This window comes from Pleurodeles waltl, chromosome 1_1 (genome assembly GCF_031143425.1).
Source record: "Pleurodeles waltl isolate 20211129_DDA chromosome 1_1, aPleWal1.hap1.20221129, whole genome shotgun sequence".
In the NCBI taxonomy this organism is placed as follows: Eukaryota; Metazoa; Chordata; class Amphibia; order Caudata; family Salamandridae; genus Pleurodeles; species Pleurodeles waltl.
The window spans coordinates 708,414,876-708,439,550 of NC_090436.1; positions in this window are offsets into that span (position 1 = coordinate 708,414,876).

The following is a 24,675-nucleotide window of genomic DNA, read 5'->3' on the forward strand; positions in this document are numbered from 1 at the left end:
GTCCCATGGAGTTTCTCTGTGCATTTTCTCTTATATTGCAGGTGTGAAGACCTATGTTCTGCAGATAATTTATCTGCTTGTATAACTGATGGCCTTTCCTCTCCTGATTATTTATCTTTATAACCTCTCAGGTGCAGACTAGGACCCCTGGTTCTTTTCCTACAACCTGGGGTCTCAGAAAGTGAAGTTGCACTGGCCTTCCTCAATGATAACGGGGCATGATAGGGCCTATCATGTAAATAGCATTGCTCCACCCACAACTTTCATTTTCTCTTTCTGGAGCGTGTCTATAAAGTGTCTAGAATTATTGTTTTGCCTACGAAGTTTTGCAAAATCTCAAAATTTGCCAAAACTTCACTGTGGGCTAAAATCCTTCCAAAAATAGCTTTTGCAGAAGTGGGTTTTGTGAGAGTTGTTGACTATAAAACTATTACGAGCTTCACTTTTTTTTCTTCATAGTTCACAATCATAATGAACTTCACATAGCTTGTGAAGTTTTAAATCGAAATCCACAAACTTTGTACACATGACTGATATTCATGATTTCTTCAGCATTAGTTCTTTCATACATTTACATGCTTGAATCATTCGCCGCCATTAAGATAAAGGTCCTAAGGTAACCTTACAAAAGCAGTATAAGAGCTTAAGAGGCTCAAAAGTCCTAAAACCGTGTCAATTTAGTAGACCAACCACTCTCATTAAAAAAGACTAAAGCCCTCATTACAACTTTGGTGGTCTTCCCGGAAGACCGCCAAAGCCAGGGGCACCAGGAGACCGCCATTGCTGGTGGTCTCCCGCCCACCATACCACGAGTACTGCTGGATTTCCGCCACACTTCTGGGGGAAATCCAGCAGTAGTCGTGCTGGCAGGCGGAGGCGCTCTGACGGTTCCACCACCCCCCTCCAGTGGGACACCACCTGCCATATTATGGGCCATAATACGGCCTGGCAGCGTCCTGCTGGTGGGGCACTGCGGGCAGTGGAAGCACCCCTTCCCATTCCCTGCCAGACGACCCTCTCCCGGGTACAGGTAAGGTGATCGTCTGACAGGGGAAAGGGGGTGTTGGTTGGTTGGTTGTGCGTCTATGAGTGTGTGGTGTCTACATGTGTGCATGAATGTGTGTATGCGTGGCTGTATGTGTGTCTGAATGTTGAAGTGAGTGCATGTCTGCATGTCAGTGTGTATGCGTGTGAGTATGCATGTTTGGATGGGTGTGAGTATACATACTTGAATGCGTGTATGGATGCTGTTTTGAATGCATGTATGAGTGTTGTGAATGCGTGTATGAATGTTGTTGTGAATGCATAAAAGAATGTTGTGAATGCGGCATGGATGCATGTGAGTGGATGCGTGTCTGTAAGTGTAGGTGAATGGGTGTATGGGTGGTGTGTGTGGGTGTCTGTGTGTATGTATGCAGGGGGGTGGGTGAAGAGGTGCAATGTAGCTGAAGGGGGACATGTGGCTGAAGGTGGGGAGGGGAGGTCTAGTGCTTTCTGGAGGGGGGGGCTGTCTACCGGTGACATGGAAGGAATTCCGTCTCACCGGTAGCCCTCCGGCCATGGTTTCCGTGGCGGTGCTACAGCCGCAGAAACCATGTCAGAAGGCCAGCTCCTAATACCGCTGGCGGTCTTCTGTGGACCACTGGGTCGGAGATGATCATCTCTGGCCCAGTGGTTCAGACCATAATGGTGGTATGAGTGGAGATGTAGTGGGTTGGCCTCTGCCAGCCCACCACACTCATAATGTGGCTGCCCTCATCCAACAACATTATCTCCTTCATCTGCCATCACCAGGTTTGGCACAGTCTAAAAAATTAAAGTCATCAGCAATGCTTCTGTTGCCGAGAGGTTCACTGTCACCTAAACTGTAGTCAGCAACGCTGTTGCCTGCACCCGTTGATACTCCATTTGACCCGGATTCACAACATTAACACCCTAATTACTCACACTTTAGGGAAGAGCATGAATCACCAACACAGAGACTCCATTGACCGTTACAAAGAGGGCTATGAGAAGTACCATGAACCACCAACAGTACCAGTGCCTGTGATCCTACATAAAAATCTCAAACATATGGGCCCTCATTCTGACCTTGGCGGGCGGCGGAGGCCGCCCGCCAAAGTCCCGCCGTCAGGTTACCGTTCCGCGGTCGAAAGACCGCGGCGGTAATTCTGACTTTCCCGCTGGGCTGGCGGGCGGTCTCGTTCAGACCGCCAGCCAGCCCAGCGGGAAAGACGCTTCCACGATGAAGCCGGCTCGGAATCGAGCCGGCGGAGTGGAAGCTGTGCGACGGGTGCAGTTGCACCCGTCGCGTATTTCACTGTCTGCGCAGCAGACAGTGAAATACATGTAGGGGCCCTCTTACGGGGGCCCCTGCAATGCCCATGCCAGTGGCATGGGCACTGCAGGGGCCCCCAGGGGCCCCGCGACCCCCCCTACCGCCATCCGGATCTCGGCGGTCCGACCGCCGGGATCTGGATGGCGGTAGGGGGGGTCAGAATCCCCGCGGCGGTGCAGCAAGCTGCGCCGCCGCGGAGGATTCAATGGGGCCGCGGTACACTGGCGGGACCCCGCCAGTGGTGCCGGTCCGACCGCGGCTTTACCGCCGCGGTCGGAATCCCCATTGAAGCACCGCCGGCTTGTCGGCGGTGCTCCCGCGGTCCTCCGCCCTGGCGGTCAAAGACCGCCAGGGTCAGAATGAGGGCCATGATGTCTTATTACATCACTCCTTCCTGATGGAAGCTCTGGCCCACCCATCTCACTGGAGTCGGCTAACACCCCAGAATATTCCTCCTCTCCCTCTAGAAGCACCTCAACACCAGCCAGCTGAAAACCCACGCTTTCGAACTGCCACTTCGACACCTCAACCCCTTAATTTGCCATCAGGGCCAATGGTGTGAATACATCGGGTGACAATGATTATTATTCAGATGATTTGGAAGTAAGGGACTTTCTGGAAACGACTATGTTATGTTATAGTTTTATAAAGTGCATTGTTGCCTATAAAGTGCCCTGGTGCTGAAGAGTTAGAGAAACAGTTAAAAAAGTGATCTCTTCACTATTCCATCTCTTTCCTACGTTGCGTGAAAATAGTTATTCAGCCAGCCGATCCACATGGTCCATCATGATGATGCTGTTGCCGGGTCGACCAGAGTACTGAAGGGAGGCAGCATCATCAGAGATGTGGGGGGGCTTGGGGTCTCTGGCCATGGTGGGACCGCCGGCATGCATTACATTGGTTCTGGTCATGTGACATACTGGGCTTACTGAGAAGACATCGTCCTGGAGGTCACCCAGGTAAACTGATGGCTGCTGAGGTAGTGAGCATGATACACATGGATATGCAGGACTGGGGCTGAGGTGAGTGAAGTGTACCCACCGAGGTGGCCATGAATGGCCCCGGATTGCCCTCGGTTGGGAAGTTGACTGGGATCTGCACCTTTATTTTGTGTTGGCAAGTGCAGTTCTTTTTTACGGCCATCTGATGGCGCAGGCAGTTGTTGTTCTCCCATGTAGTTTTATTTCAACAGCACTCCTGCGGGGAACAGGAGTCACACACGGTCAGTAACGGGCAGTGGAAGGTTGTTTCTCTTGCCTCTCAGCATCAGAGGCAAGAAAGCGGGTAAGTGCCTTACCTTTGCCAGCACGGCTGGGCTCTGGTCGGATTCTCAATTAAGGTGTGCTACTGGGTGTGCACTAGCCCTGAGCAAGGCACAACTTGGGAGACAGGCAGGAGCTCAGCAGCTCCAGGTAGTGCAGACAGGATGGGACCGTTGTCCTCCTCAGTGGAAACACCACAGCAGGGAGGAAGTCACACAGGAACTGGTAACACCCCTTTTTACCAATGTAAAGGGTGCACAGACCTCAGGGTGATGGTCTGGAATGGGGCAGAATGCCAACACACAGGACATGGGTGTATGCTGATTGGATGTGGCCACAAGCAGTCCACAGCCCCTTTATTTGCAACCTTTGGCTGAACCAGGCTGGCGGGGTGAGTGCTGCTTAGCTGCAATCAAGGTAGAGGCCAGGTGGCACTTTGAAAGTGTAAGGTGGTCTTATCACTAACTTCCTAATTTCAACAATTCCATCAAATAATCTTCACTAAGCCAGTGCCACCAAGCCTGCTTCACAAGAAAAGTCTACTTCACAAAAAAAAACGTTTTTATCCTCTGCTGTATCCTGGGAATACCATCACATCATCTGACACTGATCTTTTCGTTAAACAAAAGACACAGTGCTTGGTTGAGCAGTCACATTCCCACCCGCAGTCTTTTGTCTTTCCAGGTCCTTTACCAGCTTATTTGTGCCTTTTCTTCATGGTCAGATAGCCAGCATTGTTCAGTCTCTTGGGAGCATTACAAGTCTGTGGTAACAGGCCACAGCACCACAACTACTTTCTTCTGGTCAGAGGATCTGTGAAAAAGGCAGGTGTTCGAAGTATTGCTTTGTAAAATCACATATTTTTATCTGAAACACCATCAGAAGAAGTGGAAGGTAATGTCTATAGTCTGATCATCCCACCCACAGTTCACTGCAAAACCTCACTTACCATAGTAACTCTGTTTAGTGAGTGGTCAGTTCAAAGCTTTCATAAGGTCTCAGTAGTAAATTTCAAAAACTTGGCTGTCATTGTGTAGTCCATTTACATTAATTCAATCCCATGGAGTGCCAAGACTGGTCTCACCAAAACAAGTTTTGTTACTCTTGGTTTTAGGATTATATGAAATAGCCCAGAACTATACTTGCCTTAATTCATGTATCCCAGCTTTGCTAGTTCTTAGAACTGTTAGAGACTTCTTGTTGCAGATTCCTTACCTTTGAATTTCCCCAGGCGTCAGAATGGATCCGGAGATTTTTTTCCGAGCAGTACCTCCGCTTGCCGTCAGGTGGCGCAGTTTGACTCCGTCGGCATTGTTGGCGTCGTGCTCCCTGTGATGACATTGCGGTCTTATATAGGCACAAACCCGGCGCACTGAAATCCGTTATTTTCTTTCTGAGCAAGCCTACGCGCACATCCGTAGAAGAGCTACCTCAGTCATTTTTTTACTACATCAACATTTTTCTCGTATTTTTGATGAGTTTGTGGATGCATCGAGGGATGTCCCGCAAGACTGGATTCAAGCCCTGTGACTCCTGTCACCGAACTATGTCAGATCTGCACCTCGTGTGCTTATGGTGTTTGTAGCGCAATCACGACTCAAAGTCGTGCTCCGAGTGTTGGGCCATGAACCCGAAGACTTTGACGGAGCGGTTCCTAAAGCTCATGGCGGCCCGAAACTCGACTCCGCGGCGCTCACGGTCCCATTCGAGAGGAAGGTCTGGAGATCGGCCGCGGAGTCACCACCACTCTTCGTCCTCCAAGTCATCGGGACATTCGGGTCATAAAAAGAAGAAGTAGAAGAAAGACAATCGTTCTTTGACTTCACCCCGTCGATCGGATGATACGACGCGGGAAGAGCTTCGACGCTCTAGGCCTCTGTCAACAGAGCCTTCTTCTGGGTCGGCTCCGCACTTCCCGACTTCCCAGGAGCTGGAGCCACCCCTGCCCAACTCAAAGAATTTTACGAGGCCATTCGCCTCATTTTAGGGTTGTCCGACCCACCTTCGGAGCCTTCAGGCACAGGTTAGTCGGTTGGGTACTCTTCGGTTTCAAAGCCATCGACTTCGGCTCCGTAGAGCCACTCCCGATCCAATCGTGGATCCGCCCGAAGCCCGTCGTGCCACGGTGACCTTCCCCGACGTCGGGTCACACTTTGAAGCTCCCGACGTTGGTTAGGACCACAATCGACATCGATCCCATCCTCATACCCAACAACCCGGAGGCAGAACGACGTCGATCGACGCCGATTCCATTCTCTATGGGCTCTCCTGGGCCCAGGGTTGATCCATACCCTTATTCTTGTGGGTATGGATACGGGGAGAGTATGGAGGGGTAGCTGGACCCTTTAGAATACCAGCTTGACCCACGAATGGACTGGGTAAAGGATTTGGGTGATAGCGAGCAGAGGTACTGCTCGAAGAAAAATCTCCAGATGTAGTCTGACGCCTGGGGAAATTCAAAGGTAAGGAATCAGCAACTAGAATATGTCTCTACCAGATATTTATTTACCGAAGGTAAGTAACTTGTACTTTACAATCAAAAACCCCTATCTGAAATTCTCTAAAGACAAGGTGATACTGAGTACGAATGTAGGAAGTTGGCTCTGTATGTACTATTTCAAAGTAAGAAATAGCATGTACAGAGTCCAAGGGTTCCCCTTAGAGGTAAGATAGTGGCAAAAAGAGATAATTCTAATGCTCTATTTTGTGGTAGTGAGGTCGAGCAGTAGGCTTATCAGAGGGTAGTGTTAAGCATTTCTTGTACACACACAGGCAATAAATGAGGAACACACACTCAAAGAAAATTCCAGTGCAATAGGTTTTTATATAGAAAAATATATTTTCTTAGTTTATTTTAAGAACCACAAGTTCAAGATTTACAAACAATACTTTAAATGAAAAGTATTTCACTCAGGTATCTTTGGAACTTTGAATCATCCCAATAGCATGTACAGTTTTGGCAAAAATGCCAATAAGCTATTTTAAAATTGGACGCAGTGCAAAAATCAACAGTTCCTGGGGGAGGTAAGTATTTGTTAGTTTCACAGGTAAGTAAAGCACTTACAAGGTTCAAAGTTGGGTCCAAGGTAGCCCACCATTGGGGGTTCAGGGCAACCCCAAAGTTACCACACCAGCAGCTCAGGGCCGGTCAGGTGCAGAGGCCAAAGTGGTGCCCAAAACGCATAGGCTTCAATGGAAATAGGGGTGCCCCGGTTCCAGTCTGCCAGCAGGTAAGTACCCGCGACTTTGGAGGGCAGACCAGGGGGGTTTTGTAGGGCACTGGGGGGACACCAGCAGGCACAGAAAGTACACCCTCAGCGGCACAGGGGCGGCCAGGTGCAGAGTGCAAACAAGCGTCAGGTTTGCAATAAGATTCAATGGGAGACCCGGGTGTCTCTTCAGCGATGCAGGCAGGCAAGGGGGGGGGCTCCTCAGGGTAGCCACCACCTGGGCTAGGAAGAGGGCCGCCTGGGGGATCGCTCCTGCACTGGAGATCGGATCCTTCAGGTCCCGGGGCTGTGGGTGCAGTGTGTTTCCCAGGCGTCGGGTTCTTTGAAGCAGGAAGTCGCGGTCAGGGGGAGCCTCTGGATTCCCTCTGCAGGCGTCGCTGTGTGGGTTCAGGGGGGGGTCAACTCTGGCTACTCACGGACTCGCAGTCGCCGGGTAGTCTTCCCTGTTGAGTTAGTTTTCCGCAGGTCGAGTCGGGGGCGTCGGGTGCAGAGTGGAAAGTCTCACGCTTCCGGCAGGAAACGTGTGGTCTTTAAAAGTTGCTTCTTTGTTGCAAAGTTGCAGTCTTTGTGGAACAGGGCCGCTGTCCTCTGGAGTTTCCTGGTCCTTTTAGATGCAGGGTAGTCCTCTGAGGCTTCAGAGGTCGCTGGACCCTGGGGGACGCGTCGCTGTTGCAGTTTTTCTTGAAGTGGTGAGACAGGTCGGTACGGCTGGGGCCAAAGCAGTTAGTGTCTCCGTCTTCTCTGCCGGGCTTCAGGTCAGCAGTCCTCCTTCGTCTTCAGTTTGCAGGAATCTAGTTTCCTACGTTCTGGGGTGCCCCTAAAGACTGAATTTAGGGGTGTGTTTAGGTCTGGGAGGGCAGTAGCCAATGGATACTGTCCTTGAGGGTGGTTACACCCTCTTTGTGCCTCCTTCCTGAGGGGAGGGGGGCACATCCCTATTCCTATTGGGGAATCCTCCAAAATCAAGATGGAGGATTTCTAAAGGCAGGGGTCACTTCAGCTCAGGACACCTTAGGGGCTGTCTTGACTGGTGGATGACTCCTCCTTGTTTTTCTCATTATCTCCCCTGGACTTGCAGCCAAAAGTGGGGGCTGTGTCCAGAGGACGGGCATCTCCACTAGCTGGAGTGCCCTTGGGCATTGTAACACGAAGCCTGAGCCTTTGAGGCTCACCTCTAGGTGTTACAGTTCCTGCAGGGGGGGAGGTGTGAAGCACGTCCACCCAGAGCAGTCTTTTGTTTCTGTCCTCAGAGAGCACAAAGGCCCTCACCACATGGGGTCAGAATCTCGTCTCTCAACAGCAGGCTAGCACAGACCAGTCAGACCTGCACTGAACAACTGGGTAAAATACAGGGGGCATCTCTAAGATGCCCTCTGTGTGCATTTTTTAATAAATCCAACACTGGCATCAGTGTGGGTTTATTATTCTGAGAAGTTTGATACCAAACTTTCCAGTATTCAGTGTTGCCATTATGGAGCTGTGGAGTTCATTTTTGACAAACTCCCAGACCATATACTTAATATGGCGACACTGTACTTACAATGTCTAACAATAGACTTAGACACTGTAGGGGCATATTGCTCATGCAGCTATGCCCTCACCTGTGGTCTAGTGCACCCTGCCTTAGGGCTGTAAGGCCTGCTAAAGGGGTGACTTACCTATGCAACAGGCAGTAGTTTGTGTGCATGGCATCCTGAGGGGGATGAAATGTCGACTTTGCCTTTTTCTCCCCACCAACACACACAATCTGCAATGGCAGTGTGCATGTGTTAGGTGAGGGGTCCCTTAGGGTGGCACAACATATGCTGCAGCCCTTAGGGACCTTCCCTGGTCACAGGTCCCTTGGTATCACTGGTACCTTTTACAAGGGACTGATCTGTGTGCCAGGGGTGTGCCAAGTGTGGAAACAATGGTACATTTTAAGGGAAAGAACACTGGTGCTGGGGCCTGGTTAGCAGGGTCCCAGCACACTTCTCAGTCAAGTCAGCATCAGTATCAGGCAAAAAGTGGGGGGTAACTGCAACAGGGAGCCATTTCCTTACACAAGCTCCCCCCAGCCCACAGGCCAGGAGACTCAGCCAAAGCTGGGAGAGTCTTCCTAGTCTATCAGGCGAGGAAGAGTAGAGGAAATAGGCTGGTTTGTTGCAGGGCCTACTCTGCCTTACATCCTCCTGTTCAGGTCATTCCCTCTGGGGAACTGACCCACTTCCACAGTGATAGGACCTAGTCTGAATTGCCTCTTGTCTGTGCTTTTAATGTCTTCTCCCATTCTCTCTATTTTGGGGTTAGAGGTATCCACCTCTGCTAATCTTATCTTAGCCAGGGTCACCCCTAGCTTACCCAAAGAGGTTACCCAGAGCTGGAGTAACCCCACCATGACCAACAGGGTCAGAGGGCCTAACTTGCTATTTGGCATGGGGTCAGACCACCATGCCAAGGATAGTGCAGCCATAAAGGCTAACACCCAGCAGAGGCCACTGACAGCTGTCAGTGCCCAGAACTAAACCTTTAGCTCTTCACCTACAAGGGAAGGAGCTAAGTTACAGGCTTCTTTGGGTTCAGGGTGCCTGTCTGCTGTGTCAGAGTGGGGGGTTACTACATCTTGTAGTAAACACCCTTCTTCCACTCTTTCTTCTGTTAACTGAGGAACCACCCACTCAGGTTTAACAGTTGCCTAACTAGCCAGGACTTATTGTGGGTCAGGTTGGACTTTACCAGTGCCACTTTCGGAGCTCTCCTCTACTGGAGCAGAATCTCCTTGGCTTGCTGGAACCTTGGCTAAAGGTTGTCCACCCTTCCTAATCTGTTTTCTTCTCTTTTTCTTCTGGGGCCTACTTGCAGTAACTGCAGGGGTAGCACCTCCAGAATCCTTGGGAGAGGGCTGACACTGGACCTGTTCCTCTCTTGGGCTCTAACTAACCTCTGGGTAGTCATTTTCAAGGAGGCAATCAAGGGGTAGGTCTGTACTGACTACCACCCTTCTCCAGCTAAACGTCCCACCCACTTCTATGGGCACAAAAGCCACAGGCCTATCAGTGACCCTGTCTGGGCTAACTCTTACTCTGGCAGTCTCACCTGGGATGTACTTGTTTGAGAACACCAGCCTGCCATGCACAATAGTATGACTGGCACAAGTGTCTCTCAGGGCAGTGGCTGGGATTCCATTCACCAGTAGGTGGTTGAAGTGTCTACTTCCCTCTGGAATCTCCAACTCACCTGTTGGGCCCTTTTTCCAGTTGAAGGCTATGAAGACCTCCTCATCTGAGGAGTAATCTCCAATGGCTACACTGGTCACCCTTGGGATTTTGCTAGGGGGTTTGTTTTTGGGACAAGAAGTGTCCTTGGTGTGGTGTCCTGTCTGTCTACAGTTTTGGCACCATGCCTTAGTGGCATCCCAGTTCTCACCCTGGTACCCACCTTTGTTTTGGGTTGTGTCTTGGGGCCCACCCACCTGGTCTGGTTTTTGGGTCCGTACAGAGGACTCTGTTTCTTTGTTTCTAGTGTCACCCACTTTCTCCTGGGGAGGCTTTGTAACCCCTTTCTTTTGGTCACCCCCAGTGGAAGTTTTGGTTACCCTAGTCTTGACCCAGTTCTTGGGGAGAAATTGGACCTAGGTCTACCAGATACTGATGCAACTTTTCATTAAAGCAGTTACTTAAAATGTGTTCTTTCATAAACAAATTATAAAGCCCAACATAGTCATGCACTTCATTTCCAGTTACCCAACCATCCAGTGTTTTCACTGAGTAGTCTACAAAATCAACCCAGTTCTGGCTCGAGGATTTTTTAGCCCCCCTGAACCTAATCCTGTACTCCTCAGTTGAGAATCCAAAGCCCTCATTCAGGGTAGCCTTCATGAGGTCATAGGATTCTGCATCTTTTCCAGAGAGTGTGGGGAGCCTATCCCTACACTTTCCAGTATACATTTCCCAAAGGAGAGCTCCCCAGTGAGATCTGTTTACTTTTCTGGTTGCACAAGCCCTCTCAAAAGCTGTGAACCATTTGGTGATGTCATCACCATCTTCATATTTGGTTACAACCCCTTTGGGGATTTTTAGGATGTCAGTATTCTCTCTGACCCTAATTAAGTTGCTGCCACCATTGATGGGAGCTAAGCCCATCTCTTGTCTTTCCCTTTCTATGGCTAGGAGCTGTCTCTCCAAAGCCAATCTTTTGGCCATCCTGGCTAAAAGGAGGTCATCTTCATTGAGGGGACCCTCAATGCTTCCGGAGCTGTTGGACTCTCCTGTGAGAGAAGCAACATCTCTGACTATCACTTCTGGAGTCAGGGTTGGAGAAACCCTGGTCTCCCTAACTAGGACTGGAGGTGGGAATTCCTCCACATCACTAGTTTCCCCCTCTGTGAGGACATCATCAGAGGGGTTGTTTTTAGCAAACTCTACCAAGAGCTCCTGGAGCTGTACTTTGGTAGGGTTTGAACCAGTTTTTATCTTTTTGATTTTGCAGAGAGGCCTTGACTCTGACATCCTAAGATGCAGGTAAGGGGTGAGGGTGAGCTCCACCACCATCTCTTCTGCAGTAGACATTACTTCTCTAAAAGCTGGAATACTTTTTAAGAATCTAAAACTATCTTTAGAACTTAATCCAAACTGTTACAAAACTTTTAAACTCTAAAAGAAATGCTAACAGGGACTAACACAAGGCCCCAGCAGGAGTTTTCAAAATTTAGAAAAATAGCTCAAATTTCAAAAATCAGTTTCTATTGACAATTTTGGGAATTTAGTTGTGTGATCAGGTATTGGCTGGGTAGTCCAGCAAATGCAAAGTCTTGCACCCCACTGCTGATCCACCAATGTAGGAAGTTGGCTCTGTATGTACTATTTCAAAGTAAGAAATAGCATGCACAGAGTCCAAGGGTTCCCCTTGGAGGTAAGATAGTGGCAAAAAGAGATCATTCTAATGCTCTATTTTGTGGTAGTGTGGTCGAGCAGTAGGCTTATCAGAGGATAGTGTTAAGCAATTGTTGTACACACACAGGCAATAAATGAGGAACACACACTCAAAGACAATTCCAGGCCACAGGTTCAAGATTTACAAACAATACTTTAAATGAAAGGTATTTCACCCAGGTATCTTAGGAACTTTGAATCATCACAATAGCATGTACAGTTTTGGCAAAAATGGCAATAAGCTATTTTAAAATTGGACACACTGCAAAAATCAACAGTTCCTGGGTAAGGTAAGTATTTGTTAGTTTCACAGGTAAGTAAAGCACTTACAAGGTTCAAAGTTGGGTCCAAGGTAGCCCACCGTTGGGGATTCAGGGCAACCCCAAAGTTACCACACCAGCAGCTCAGGGCCGGTCAGGTGCAGAGGTCAAAGTGGTGCCCAAAACGCATAGGCTTCAATTGAAATAGGGGTGCCCCGGTTCCAGTCTGTTAGCAGGTAAGCACCCGTGACTTCGGAGGGCAGACCAGGGGGGTTTTGTAGGGCACCGGGGGGGACACCAGCAGGCACAGAAAGTACACCCTCAGCGGCACAGGTGCGGCCGAGTGCAGAGTGCAAACAGACGTCGGGTTTGCAATAGATTCAATGGGAGACCCGGGGGTCTCTTCAGCGATGCAGGCAGGCAAGGGGGGGGCTCCTCGGGGTAGCCACCACCTGGGCTAGGAAGAGGGCCACCTGGGGCTCGCTCCTGCGCTGGAGTTCGGATCCTTCAGGTCCTGAGGGCTGCGGGTGCATTGTGTTTCCCAGGCGTCGGGTTCTTTGAAGCAGGAAGTCGCGGTCAGGGGGAGCCTCTGGATTCCCTCTGCAGGCGTCGCTGTGAGGGCTCAGGAGGGTCAACTCTGGCTACTCACTGGCTCGCAGTCGCCGGAGAGTCCTTCCTCTAGATTTAGTTTTCCGCAGGTCGAGCCGGGGGCCTCGGGTGCAGAGTGGAAAGTCTCACGCTTCCGGCAGGAAACGTGTGGTCTTTAAAAGTTGCTTAATTGTTGCAAAGTTGCAGTCTTTGTGGAACAGGGCCGCTGTCCTTGGGAGTTTCTTGGTCCTTTTAGATGCAGGGTAGTCCTCTGAGGCTTCAGAGGTCGCTGGACCCTGGGGGACGCGTCGCTGTTGCAGTTTTTCTTGAAGTGGGGAGACAGGCCGGTAGGCCTGGGGCCAAAGCAGTTGGTGTCTCCGTCTTCTCTGCAGGGCTTCAGGTCAGCAGTCCTTCTTCGTCTTCAGGTTGCAGGAATCTAGTTTCCTACGTTCTGGGGTGCCCCTAAATACTGAATTTAGGGGGGTGTTTAGGTCTGGGAGGGCAGTAGCCAATGGCTTCTGTCTTTGAGGGTGGCTACACCCTCTTTGTGCCTCCTCCCTGAGGGGAGGGGGGCACATCCCTACTCCTATTGGGGGAATCCTCCAAAATCAAGATGGAGGATTTCTAAAGGCAGAGGTCACTTCAGCTCAGGACACCTTAGGGGCTGTCCTGACTGGTGGGTGATTCCTCCTTGTTTTTCTCATTATCTCCCCTGGACTTGCAGCCAAAAGTGGGGGCTGCGTCCAGGGGGCGGGCATCTCCACTAGCTGGAGTGCCCTGGGGCATTGAAACACAAAGCCTGAGCCTTTGAGGCTCACTGCCTGGTGTTACAGTTCCTGCAGGGGGGGAGGTGTAAAGCACCTCCACCCAGAGGAGGCTTTTGTTTCTGTCCTCAGAGAGCACAAAGGCCCTTACCACATGGGGTCAGAAACTCGTCTCTCAGCAGCAGGCTGGCACAGACCAGTCAGTCCTGCACTGAACAATTGGGTAAAATACAGGGGGCATCTCTAAGATGCCGTCTGTGTGCATTTTTTAATAAATCCAACACTGGCATCAGTGTGGGTTTATTATTCTGATAAGTTTGATACCAAACTTTCCAGTATTCAGTGTTGCCATTATGGAGCTGTGGAGTTCATTTTTGACAAACTCCCAGACCATATACTTAATATGACCACACTGTACTTACAATGTCTAACAATAGACTTAGACACTGTAGGGGCATATTGCTCATGCATCTATGCCCTCACCTGTGGTCTAGTGCACCCTGCCTTAGGGCTGTAAGGCCTGCTAGAGGGGTGACTTACCTATGCCACAGGCAGTATTTTGTGTGCATGGCATCCTGAGGGGGATGCCATGTTGACTTGGCCTTTTTCTCCCCACCAACACACACAATCTGCAATGGCAGTGTGCATGTGTTAGGTGAGGGGTCCCTTAGGGTGGCCAACATATGCTGCAGCCCTTAGGGACCTTCCCTGGTCACAGGGCCCTTGGTACCACTGGTACCTTTTACAAGGGACTTATCTGTGTGCCAGGGGTGTGCCAATTGTGGAAACAATGGTACATTTTAAGGGAAAGAACACTGGTGCTGGGGCCTGGTTAGCAGGGTCCCAGCACACTTCTCAGTCAAGTCAGCATCAGTATCAGGCAAAAAGTGGGGGGTAACTGCAACAGGGAGCCGTTTCCTTACAACGAACCAACAATTTATAACCAAGATCTCTATGGAAATTCACTTTAATGAGCTAGTAATACTAGCTTCATTCTTTCAGAATCCTACGGATACAGCAGAAACTCTTTAAACTTTGTGGACCTGTATAGATGTATAACTTTCTGTCTAGACAGAATGGAAGCATGCACAAGGTGTTATTAATCACTGGTATAGTTCTTCAACATGAGGAAGGGCTACACTTTGTCAAGGCAAGAAATTTCAAGATAGGTATCGGCAGAAGCAATCCTCTGTCACTCAAAAAATGCAGGACCTGTGCTTCTGAGGATAGCAGATTCCACCAAGAGCATGGCTGTGTCTTGCACGCAGCAGTGCCATTATTGGTGTCTGCTGAGCAGTTACTTGCAAGAATTATCATACCTTCACTCAACATTACTTCCTCGATCTTGTGGCAGATAGAGACAAATCAGTTGGACGAGCGGTGCTTTAGTGTCATTTCAGATGAGGGTAAGTTAGTCTAATCCTACCTATCATCTGCAATATTCTGAAATAAAACATTTATGCAGCGCTCTGTTTGTTAATTTTTGTATCTGATAGAGACTTCTAGCTGCAGATTCTTTACCTTTGAATTCCCTGGCGTCAGCTTCGAATACGGAATCTTTTGCTGAGAAATACCCTGTGCGTGCCATCGGGTGGCGTTGTTCAGATCTGCATGCGTTGTTCGGCTCCACATGGTGTGGTCAGCATCTTTGGAGTCGTCTGTGACATTATGGTTGCCTATAAAGGCACCACCCTGGCACGTGTACTTCATTTCTTTTCCTTCCGTGCTGGTTAAGCACAGGTCTGGGATCGAGCTACCCTCTGCCTTTTTTGGCAGGCTTTTTTCAACACTTTTGTTGAAGATATTTTTCATCTGTGTGAGATGTCCTCAAGGTAGACGGGGTTCAAGACGTGTAGCGCCTGCCATTGTGCCATGTCGGTGACGGACCCCCACCAGGTATGTCTCTGGTACCTCGACAGAGACCACAACTCAAAGTCGTGTTCTGCTCCAGGCGTCCCAAATCTTCTTCTTCTGATTCGAGGCACCAAGAAGAAGTCCAAGTGGACTTTGACTTCGCAACGTCTGTCGGCAGACGAGGCAACTCAGGAATGTCGACAATTTGAGCACGGTTCCGCAGAACCGATGCTAGGGCTGACTTTGTGTCTCCCCCAATATCCAGGAGCCGGAGTGACCCCCGCACAATTTAAAGAATTTTGTGAAGCCATGTGCCTCAAATTTGAGCGGGCTGCCCCAGCTAGTGGGTCTTCAGGCTCCAGGGGGTCAGCAAGGGCCCCATCAGGTTCAACGCTGACTGCTTCGGCCTCGGTGCCGTTGGGGACCCCAGGATCCAATACTGGATCCGGAACGACGCCAGTTCCACTAAGTCGCCTTCCTCCGCACCGGTCCCGATTTCGACGCTCCCCCCCACTGTTGGCACCCACCAGTGATTCAACCTCCATCCTCATTCGGGATGATCCAGAGCCGGAACAACATAGTAAAACGTTGATTCCGACTTCGACGGCTCAGACACGGCCCAGATCACAGTCTGAGGCTTATTTTGAACAGCCAGGCACAGGCAAGGAATGGGAGGGATCTGAGGGCCCTTTAGAAAATGGTTTGGAGGAGGACTTGTATGAGGATCTAGGGGAAGCCAATGGACTGGATACTTCTCCAGATACTGCCATGGTCTCACCTCCTTCTGTGGCTACGAAGGAGGGAGTTTCATACACCATGGTGGTGCGTAGAGCAACTGAAGCATTGGACCTAGAGTTGCCTACGGTGCTGGTCAGGACTAACATCCTGACAGAGGTGCTTCAGCTGGGGGTTGCTACATCGGAGCCCATGTTACCTTTCAATGAGGCCCTTACTGGTGTCCTGCTGGGGACAACCCAGCACAGGGGCTCCTGTAAATAGGACAATCGGCTGCTGCCATCGACCAGCTCCTACTGACCCTAGTTTCCTCACCCAACACCCCACCACAGAGAGCTTGGTGGTCCAAGCCTCCACTTCCCATGATGCCTTCGCTTCAGCTCTCCACGATAGGGAATCCAAGACGCTGGACCAACTTGGCAAGAAGATGTTTTCGTCCTCCAGCCCAGCATTTAGGTCCGTAAATACCTCATGCCTATTGGATCGTTTCTCCCATACTTTATGGGATACGGTGGTGCACGTGCTGCCCTAAGCCTCGGAGGGCATGCAAGACACTCTCACACAAGCTGTCAAAGATGGGAGAGATGAAGCCAACTTTACAATTCGGTGTGGTTTGGATACAACCGACTAGCTGGGCAGGGCGATTTCATCAACAGTGGCCCTTCGTCACCACGTCTGCAGTTGAGCGGTTAAAGGACTTTAGAACTACAGTCAGATCCTTGGGCTTTTCGGCGCATGCTGGCCAGCAGTCTGCCTTTTGAGGCTTTGGAAGGGGTGTGGTACCATGCCACCCAAAGATCAGCCACTGTCCTCCATCATCTCAGCATCCAGTGCAAGGGCGACGTTGTGGTACCTTCAGACCCATAGGGTCTAGCCAGAGGTCGCCCACCACCCAGCCCTCCTCTTCCACAGCGCCCACGCCCTCCTAGTATGATTCTGCAAGACCATGCTCGTCCAGTTGGAGGGAGGATTCAATTTCATCTCCCTCACTGGCGGTCCATAACATCGGACAAATGGGTCGTGCAAATCATACAGAAGGGCTATTCCCTCCCCTTTCAGTCTTTCCCTCCTTCTATCCCTCCATTGAAAGAACAGCTGATGGAGGATCATTTAATCTTGCTCCACAAAGAAGTTACGGATTTCTTGGCCAAGGGAGCCATAGAAAGAGTCAGAAGTAGGCAGAGTTTGTTATTCCCGCTACTTTCTCATTCCACAAAAGAACAAGGGACTTCACCCTATCTTGGATTTAAGGGATGTCAGTCTCTTCCTCAAGAATGAGAAATTCAAGATGCTCACTCTTGCTCAGGTCTTGTCTGCCCTAGACAAAGGAGACAGGATGGTAGCGCTGACTTGCAGGATGCATATTTTCACATCACCATCCTGCCCGCCCACAGTTGCTACTTGCGGTTCATGGTGGGCAACAAGCACTTTCAGTTTACCGTGCTCCCCTTTGGTCTCACCAGTGCCCCTCGGGTGTTCAACAAGGTGATGGCGATGGTAACAGCTCATCTGTGCAGGTTAGAGATTTCATTCTTCCCCTACCTCGACGATTGGGTGTTGAAGGATCCTCTGCCCCAGTCTCTCATCAACCACCTTCAGACGACGGTGAACCTCCTGCATTCACTGGGGTTTACTATAAATGTGCCGAAGTCAGACCTGACTCCCTCTCAAAAGCTTACTTTTATCAGAGCCGTTCTGGACACAATGCATTTTCGGGGTTATCCTCCCGATCATTGAGTCCAGGGTATTCAGATTGTGATACCGATGTTTCGGCCTCTATCCTGGATTTCCGTGAGACAGACTCTGAGGCTGTTGGGACTCAAGGCCACCTGCATCCTGTTACACAAACATGCCAGATGGCATATGAGGGCACTGCAGTGGGAACTGAAGTTCCGGTGGGGGCAGTGTAGGAAGTTGGCTCTGTATATACTATGTCAAAGTGAGAGATAGTGTGCATAGAGTCCAAGGGTTCCCCTTACAGGTTGATAGTGGCAAAAAACGATAATACTAATGCTCTATTTTGTGGTAGTGTGGTCAAGCAGTAGGCTTATCACAGGGTATTGTTAAGCATTTGTTGTACACACACAGGCAATAAGTGAGAACAAACACTCAAAGACTTAACTCCAGGCCAATAGGTTTTTATATAGAAAAATATTATTTTATTAATTTATTTTAGAACCACAAAATTCAGAATGTAGGTAAGTACATACATTGTAAGGTACTTCACACAGGTAAGCATAGATCTTTGATTAAAAACAGTAGTACACACAGTTTTGGTAAAAATGGCAATAAGCTATTTTAAAAGTGGACACTGCAAAAATCAACAGTTCCTGGGGGAGGTAGGTATTGGTTAGTTTCTCAGGTAAGGAAAGCACTTACAAGTTCAGTCTCCTGGGCATAGGCAGCCCACAGTTGGGGGTTCGAGGCAACCCCAAACCCTCAGCACCAGCAACACAGGGCAGGTCAGGTGCAGAGGTCAAAGGAGGACCCAAAACATCTAGGCACCTATGAAGAACAGGGGTGCTCCGGTCCTAGTCTGCTTACAGGTAAGTACCTGCATTCTCGGAGAGCAGGCCAGGGGTGTTTTGTAGAGCACTGGAGGGGGGACACACAGGCACACAAAATACACCCTCAGCGGAACAGCGGCGGCCGGGTGCAGTGTGCAAAGTAGGTGTCGGGTTTGTCATTGAAAACAATGGGGGGACCCGAGGGTCACTCTGGTGATGCAGGCAGGGCACAGGGGAGCTTCTCGGGCCAGCCACTGACTGGGCTAGGATGAGGGCCACCTGCTGGTCACTCCTGCACTGGAAGGTGGTTCCTCTCGGTCCTGGGGACTGTGGGTGCAGTGCTTGGTCAAGGCGTCGGGTTTCTTTGTTACCAGGTAGTCTTGGTCAGGGGGAGCCTCAGGATCCTCTCTTCAGGCGTCACAGTATGTGTGCAGGGAGGTCGACTCAGGGTGTCCACGTAGTTGGAGTCTCCTGGGAGTCCTCTCTGTGGTGTTGGTTGTCCTGAACTCGAGCCGGGGGCATCAGGTGCAGAGTGTGAAGACTCACGCTTCTGGCGGGAAGTTTGAGTCTCTTTAAAGTTACTTTCTTTACTGTTGTTTCTGGACAGAGCCGCTGTCCTTGGGAGGTTCTTGGTCGTTTAGGTGCAGGTCAGTCCTCTGAGTCCTCAGAGGTCACTGGTCCCGCTGGATGCGTCGCTGTGCAGGTTCTTTGAGTCGGGAGACAGGCCGGTAGGGCTGGGGCCAAGTCAGTTGACATCTCCGTCTTCTCTGCGGGGCTTTCAGGTCAGCAGTCCTTCTTCTTTCTTCAGGTTGCAGGAATCTGATTTCCTGGGTTCAGGGTAGTCCCTAAATACTAAATGTAGGGATGTGTTTAGGTCTGGGGGGCAGTAGCCAATGACTACTGTCCTGGAGGGTGGCTACACCCTCTTTGTGCTTCCTCCCTGGGGGGAGGGGGGCACATCCCTATTCCTATTGGGGGAATCCTCTAAAACAAGATGGAGGGTTTCTTAAGGCAGGGGTCATCTCAGCTCAGAACACCTTAGGGGCTGTCTTGACTGGTGGGTGACTCCTCCTCCTTGTTTTTCTCATTATCTCCTCTGGACTTGCCGCCAAAAGTGGGGGCTGTGTTCGAAGGGGTGGGCATCTTCACTATCTGGAAAGCCCTGGGGCACTGTAACAACAAGCATGAGCCTTTGAGGCTCACCGGCACGTGTTACAGTTCCTGCAGGGGGAGGTAAGATGCATCTCCACCCAGTGCAGGCTTTGTTCCTGGCCACAGAGTGACAAAGGCACTCACCCCATGAGGCCAGAAACCTGTCTGGTTGTGGCAGGCTGGCAGGAACTGATCAGCCTAACACTGGTGTTTGGACTGGTATACAGGGGGCATTTCTAAGATGTCCTCTGTGTGCATTTTTCAATAAATCCCACATTGGCATCAGTGTGGATTTATTGTGCTGAAAAGTTTGATACCAAACTTCCCAGATTTTAAGTGTAGCCATTATGGAACTGTGGAGATCATATTTGGCAGACTCCCAGACCATATACTCTTTATGGCTACCCTGCGCTTACAATGTCTAAGGTTTGGCTTAGACACTGTAGGGGCATAGTGCTCATGCAACTATGCTCTCACCTGTGGTATAGTGCACCTTGCCTTAGGGCTGTAAGGCCTGCTAGAGGGGTGACTTGCCTATGCCACAGGCAGTGGAATGTGGGCATGGCATCCTGAGGGTAGTGCCATGTCGACTTAGTCACTTTCTCCCCACCAGCACACACAAGCTGTGAGGCAGTGTACAGGTGCTGAGTGAGGGTTCCCTAGGGTGACATAAAACATGCTGCAGCCCTTAGAAACCTTCCCTGGCCACAGGGCCCTTGGTACCGGGGGTGCCAGTTAGAAGGCACTAATCTGTGTGCCAGGACTGTGCCAATTGTGGGAACAAAGGTACAGTTTAGAAAAAGAACACTGGTGCTGGTGCCTGTTTAGCAGGGTCTCAGCAAACTTTCAATCATACTTAGCATCAACAAAAGGCAAAATGTTAGGGGGTAACCATGCCATGAGAGGCATATTCCTACACGCAGCATCAGAGAAATCTTACCAAAACAGTCAGATCTCGGAGGGAACTGCAAAAGACCTGCAGTGGTGGTTAGTGAACTGCGATTGGGTCAGAGGCAGACTCCTCTCCCTTCCCAAGCCAGATCCCACAGTCGTGACAAATGAGTCACTTCCGGGATGGGGAGACTATATGGGAGAGGTGGAGATCAGAGGTCTCTGGTCTCCAACGGAATCCAGACTTTATATCAACTTACTGGGACTTCGGGCGATCCGACTGGCATTGAAAGCATTTCTTCCTGTTGTAAAAGGGAAGTTATTGCAGGTGTTCACGGACAACACCACCACAATGTGGCACTGCAACAAAAGAGGGCGGTGTGGGGTCATGGACCCTTTGTCAAGAGGCTCTGCGTCTCTGGACATGGCTGGAACAGCAGGGCATAACCATGGTGGCTCAACACCTGACAGGTTCTCTGAATGTCAGGGCAGATCATGAATGGTATCTCCACCCGGAGGTGGCACAAGGACTCTCACCAGTGGGGGGAGCCTTGGTTAGATATGTTTGCCTCTGAAGAGAATGCGCAAAGTCAGCAATATTGTGCATTGGAGTTTTGCCTTTCCACCCATACCTCTGCTGCCCAGAGTTCCCAAGAAGATCAAGAACGACCGGGGCCAAGTAATCCTAGTGGCTCCGGGTAGGGCACGGAGAGTGTGGTATCCTGAGTGTCTCAAAATGAGCATCAATCCTCCAATCAGGTTGCCCCTTCTGAAGGATCTTCTGTTGCAGCAGCAGGGGAAGTTCTCCACCGAACCTGTCAACTCTGCGTCTACATTCGTGGAGATTGAGCTGCAAAAGTTGATGGCTTTTGACCTTCCTCCCAAAGTCTGTAATGGTATTTTGGCAGCCAGGCATCCCTCCACTAAAACTGTATACATCTGCCATTGGAAACGCTTTGAATATTATTGTAGAGAAAGGTATATTGATCCTCTTTCTGCTTCTCTTTCTTCATTTTATCCCATCCCTTGTCCAGCAGGGTTCTTCCTTGGATACTCTCAAGGGCTATCTTTCTGCCTTATCGGCATTCCTTTGGTTGCCTGATCAGCCTTCACTTTTCAAATCTCCCATTGTACATGGATTCCTCAAAGGACTTGTACATATGTTACCCCTACACCCTTTGCTATGCCCCAATGGGACTTAAATCTGGTACTTACATTTCTTATGTGTGTCTCTTCGAGCCCTTGCACAATTGTCCCCTCCGACTGCTCACTATCAGGACACCCATCTTAGTGGCAATAACATCTGCCAAGAGGGTGAGTGAGATGCAAGCTCTTTTATCAAAACCACCATATCTCACTATCTATCCAGACAAGGTGGTACTCAGAACTTGTGCCTCTTGCCTTCCTTCCAAAGGAAGGCAAGAGGCACAAGTTCTGAGTACCACCTTGATGTTCTGATCCCATTTCATCTGGGTCAGAACATCACCCTGCCCACCTTCTTTGCTCCCCCGCATCCCTCTTAGGAAGAGTGCGCCGACTGTTTAATTGCTGTTTAAATTATTTTCAAGGAATTCTTTTGATATTCTTTTCAAAGAAATTAAACAGTCGGCACACTCGCGGACAACAGAGTTTCAAAAACAGATACTATTGGAAATGCGGTGAGATACATATAATATAATATAAGTGGAACCGTCATATGGAATGAGCCACAATTTATGTACATTGAAATAAGATAAAATGAAACAAAGTGCTGTAGGTGGAACACAGCTTTGGATGAAAAGGTCCTGAGGAAGTCCAGGGGTACCCCCTGGATGAAACACGTGTTGACGGACAAGTAAGACGGACAAGTAAGAGAGTATTGAGAACAGATAAGCAAGAGAACTCTGATGTAAAGATACATGAGTTAATCTATGGAACATCAAGAAATGAAACTGTTTGATACATGATGGATTGGAAAGAGCTTTTGGAACTATGAACTTGATAGTGTGAATCATTATCGAAGGAATATACAATTTGGACTGCTGATTTTCGGCCTGGGACTGAGTATTGACTCTAAATTGGAATTTAATTTAATTTGATTCATATGTTAATATTAGATTTTTGAAATATATTCTTGGGAAATCCTATATAATATAATTGCAAGTGTTGCATATCAATTCTTTATGTGTGCCTTCACATTCTCTATATTTCAGTTCTAATTCTGCTGCCTTCAATGCACATCCTGGTGTCATGAAGCTATTTGTGGCATGTGCGCTTAATGAAGAGATCTTTAATGTGAAATAATGGCAGTGCAGTAGTTTTTTTCATCCATGAGGTGTCTATAGAAGTTAATGCTCCTGGTCCATTGTATTCCTTATTTGCATGTTCTTCCTGGTTCATTGATTCTAAAGTTTGGTCCCTAATTTTTACCTACACAATATTAGATCGCCAAGACATGTGGGAAGAGCCACCACAGACTTGATTTACGCTGTGACTAACCGCCCAAGAGACCAGAACTTTCTCACTCTTAAAAGTTAGGAATCCTTGTCTCATGCTTGGCAAGTCGACTTAATCAATAAGGCTTTCCTTACAAATGTGCAAAGCAAAACTACACAGTACACAAACCAACAAGTTAGGAAGTAAAGTAGGGATCAGTAGTAATGACAAAATCAAGCACCTTTCTTTTAAAAACTGGAAAGTAAAAATCCAATTCTGTTCTTTGGGGTGTTGAACATTGGGGCCTGGTCATCCTTCGAAGCCCACTCAGAATGGATGAGCAAAGATTGCTGTCCCTTCTGGTGAAAAGTGTTATCTTCAGGCTCGTGGTTAAAACTCTTTAGTTGGGCAAGGTGGAAACCTATAGCAGAGCAGAACTCTTATGATCAGATATCTGTGTTGAGTGATTCCGCCAACCCTGCGCCTAAAGCTCAGAGTGATCAAAAATCATAAGATTAAGCTAATGCTGTAGCATGTTTCAGATAAGCTTTGGACCCTGAAATCCTAGCTTTTTAAAAATATATTAACGTCTTTTTCTGGTTTCCACAATTCTCTAAGTTATCATTATGGCTTTGGGCTGCATGAGGACTACTCAGGCAGATCAGGTCCAGACAAAAATATCCACTTCTAACTGGGTCCCAGGATTTCTTTTTAGGTCTGCAGGGCCATCTGCAGTGTCCAGGCAGTGGGAAGGAGTTTCACACGAACACATCAGGTAAATGTCTAGTGGTAAATGTCTACTGCATTTCTTGAAGCAGCCAAATATTCGTCTATTCCCAGAACTTTCTTAACTCTAGCCACAAAAGAGAAGTTCAGAGAGGCAGGTAGGTTTCAGTGTTGGGACCTGGAACCCTCTACTCATAGGGCCAACAAGAAACTACTGCCACTATCCCTGGAGCAGATTTTTGTTAAAAGCTTCGAAACAGATTAGGAGACGGTTCCCTCCACAGGTTTCTGTGAGCCCGTGTGGAATTGTTCAATTCAGCATAACTGCATTATTAATTTTTCCCTTCTTCTTTTCCAGACAGCCCTCTGCTGAGATTAGGCCTAACCAGGGTTTTCCAAGGTTAAAACTAATCAATGATTAGCGATGACCTCTAAACTAGTCGGACTAAAGTTCCCAGCCCCCCCTCATACTTTACAGCAACAGGACTCTGTTCCCTTTGTAGGCTTATGTTGTACTTTATTTCGTAGAAGTGTTATTTAGAGCACTGGCTTGAAAGAGAAGACTTTCTTACTCCTTTCGATGAAACCCAAACTCACCCCCACAAACAATGGGTCTGTGCCTGTAGACGTGTTTAGAGTTTTGGAAGATGGTTACGTTTCTCCCTCGCTCTGAACTGCTTAGTGCTTTCAAACACTAGGCCTCTGCTGCACCCACCGCTGAACATCTGTGCAGCAGGTTCTAGCAGCTTCTCTCCCTGGTTGCACTATTAGGGAGTCTCGTTCTTATGTAGTCCTGCCAAGTTTACAAAAACATGGGAAAGTGTCTTTGAACAACTTTGTTTTCAGTATTTTCCTTGAAATAAATTATGTATCAGACGTTTCTGAGGTTAATGAGTTGAGCATCTTCCGTCCTGTTTGGCATTTCTACTTGCTTCTTCTGACAACTGAAACTGGCTTATTTGATCGGTTTTGTTGCATGACCTCAGAATATGGTTGAGCATATGACTAACCTAAAAGCCACTCCAGCTTCCTTGCATGTGCAA